The sequence below is a fragment of the Marmota marmota genome, unplaced genomic scaffold (assembly GCF_001458135.2).
Source record: "Marmota marmota marmota unplaced genomic scaffold, marMar, whole genome shotgun sequence".
In the NCBI taxonomy this organism is placed as follows: domain Eukaryota; kingdom Metazoa; phylum Chordata; class Mammalia; order Rodentia; family Sciuridae; genus Marmota; species Marmota marmota.
The window spans coordinates 1,844,462-1,847,571 of record NW_026000261.1 but is presented as its reverse complement, the minus strand read 5'-3'; the positions used below and the strand labels follow the sequence as shown (position 1 = coordinate 1,847,571).

The 3,110-nt window shown below is 32.8% G+C and overlaps 1 pseudogene; it reads left to right on the top strand.

Moving 5' to 3' along the window:
• The first annotated feature begins 414 nt into the window (after positions 1–414).
• LOC125614314 lies at positions 415–506 on the top strand (annotated as a pseudogene).
• Positions 507–3,110: the final 2,604 nt, after the last annotated feature.

Genomic DNA, 3,110 nt, shown 5'->3' with positions numbered 1-3,110 from the left:
TTGACACAAGGGCAGACATATAAAAGAGGAAGTTAATGTGGGAGGACTTAGGAAAAAGATGGCAATCTACAAGCCAAGGACAGTGGTCTGCAATAGATTCTTCCCTCACAGAATTCAGAAAGAGATCATTCAAAAACACCTTGATTTCTGATCAAGAAAATGGTGGTAACCAGAGGTAGAGGAGAGTAGGGTGGAAGGAGGGTTGGGTACTTACAGTTACAAGAAATAAGTTCTAGTGTGATATCAAACAGCAGGGTGAGTATAGGTAATGATAACATACTGTGCATTTCAAACAACTAGAAGAAAGAATTCTGATCAAATTTATGTTTTAGTTGCAAAACATAAATTTCCATTGAGTAAGGCACTGGGTCAGTGGCACCTTGTTATACTACAGACATTCAGAATCCTGATCTAGTGCTTGCTTTGGAAGCACATGCACTAAAATGGGAATGACAAAGAGAAGATTAGCATGGACCCTGCAAATTTGAGAAGTGTTCCATATTTTTTATAAGAGAAAAAAGAAAAGCAAAGGGACCTCATGAAAACATAACAGAAACAAATAGACTAGAAGAATCTGGAAATGGGAGAGGGGGAAGGAAAGGGAGAGTACGAGAGTTGCACATGTATGAATATATCACAGTGAATCCCATTATTATGTAGAACTATAATAACCAATAAAAAGAATTCTGATCTACATGCAGAAGAGTAAGCTGATTTTTCTAACTAGTGAGAGATGGGGTCTACTCAAAATGAATTAAAGATTTAAATGTAAGAGCTGAAACTTTGAAATCAACTAGGGAAAATACTACCAGACATTGGAATGAGGAAGGATTTTTTTTTGTATAGGGCCCATGAAAGAGCAAGAAACAAAACCAAAATGAGACAAATAGGATTAGAGCAAATGAAGAAGCTTTTGTACAGAAAAAAAAAAATAACAGAGAACAGAGACAACCTACAGAAAGGGATAAAATATTTGCAAACTATATATGTGATAAGGGATTAATTTCCATAAAGTATAAGAACTCAAACAGCTCAATAGCAAAAAAAAAAAAGGCAACAAAAACAACAAATAATAAAATGAAAAAAAAAGGACTTAGACATTTCTTAAAATAAGGCATGCCAATGCAAATGACAAACAAGTATATGAAATACTATTCAATATCACTAATCATCAGAAAAAATCAAATCAAACCCACAATGAAATTTCACCTCATTCCAGTTATAATGGCTGCAACCAAAAGATGAAAGATAACAAGTACTTACAAATACATGAAAAGAGAACACTTGTACACTATTAGTGGGAATACCAATTAGTACAGGCTTTATTTCCCCCCAAATTAAGAAAGGAATCACTATATGATCCAGCCATCTCACTACCGGGCATAAACCCCAAGGAAATAAAATCAGTATGCCAAAGACTTATTTGCATACTCTTATGTTTATTGTAGGACTATCCACAATAACCAAGCAATGGAAACAACATGTGTCCATCAACTGATGAATGGATAAAGAAAATGGAATAAACATAACAGAATATTATTCAACCATTAAAAAGGACAAATCTTGCCATTTGTAATATCATAGATGAAGTACTCAGACATAGAAAGACAAGTACCATATGCTCTCACTCATATGTGGAATCTAAAAAAGTTGATCACATAGAAGATGAGGGTAAAATGGTGGTAACCAGAGGTAGAGGACAGTAGGATGGAAGGAGGGTTGGGTACTTATAGTTACAAGAAATAAGCTCTAGTGTGCTATCAAGCAGTAGGGTGAGTATAGGTAATGATAACATACTGTGCATTTCAAATAGCTAGAAGAAAGGATTTTGAATGCTTTCATCATAAAGAAATGATAAATGAGAAGCTAGATATGTTTAATCTGATTTCAACATTAGACAATGTACACATGTATCAAAACATCATGTTAGCACAAAATGTATAATTTTTATATATAAGTATAAATAAATGAAATTCATAATCCTGAAATTGGAAGCAACTTTAAGAAATTGACTCATCCTGGTTAATATCTAAAGTATTCACATGGAAGAGTGACCCCTTTGCTCAGTAAAAAAATGTACATAATCTAGGGGGAATGGTCCAATTTTTTCAAACTGTCAAGATGTTATTTTTTATGAATAAGCGTATCCAAATATTTATAATAAATAAAAGATCACCTATATTCTTTTCCTCAATGGGAGGTGGATAATAAGTGGTCACCGGTCATATCATAAAGTTATTCATGTACTGGTAGATATACTTTATATTTTTTTGAAATAAGGTTAATTCTTGTATCTTAGTCCTCAAAAGGTTCACTTCCATAATCTTTATAATATCCTTTTATAATCCTAGCCACTCTTATTGGAATTATCTCTAGTTCTTTCCTTACAAACTTAAAAATTATACTGATGAAGTTAATTTACAATATCTACATTTTTGTGTTACTTATACTGTAAAATATCCCAGGAACCAGGTCCTTCCCCATCCCCAATACTGCTACAGTATCTTATTCTTACTTTCTGATTTTTTTTCTCTTCTTGCATATATACCTAACCTTTTATCTCCCATCCTAAATAAGTGCTCTTGCTACTGGTAGTTTATTCCTGTTTTTCAGAGTCCTTTATGTGTTTGGTAAAGATCACTCCAGATTTTATTACTGCCTTTAGAAAATGGCATTAGGGGAATTGAATATTTATAAATCTCATCAGTACATTCTTGTTTGTTTTATCCAGTAAATCATTTATTTATTAAATATTCATTGATTGCCTATAATTTAGAAGCATATTTCTAGATATTATAAAAGAGGCATTATTCTTAGATTTAAGGAACCAGTCACCATATATAGAATGCACACACACACACACACACACATGCGTGCGCGCGCATGCACACACACACACACACAAAGTGTAAAACGTATGATACATTCATTGTGTGATGTAAATGCCCCAAATAATAAAGTCTAGTCCTCAGCCTGAGAGTAATATGATTAAGGCTATGAAGGTAATACTTAATGTATAATTTACCTGCATCTCAGAAGCTCATCTACTAGTAAGTTAATTTGAAATCAGAATGAATTTTCTGATAGGAATAACATTATAATGATTATAA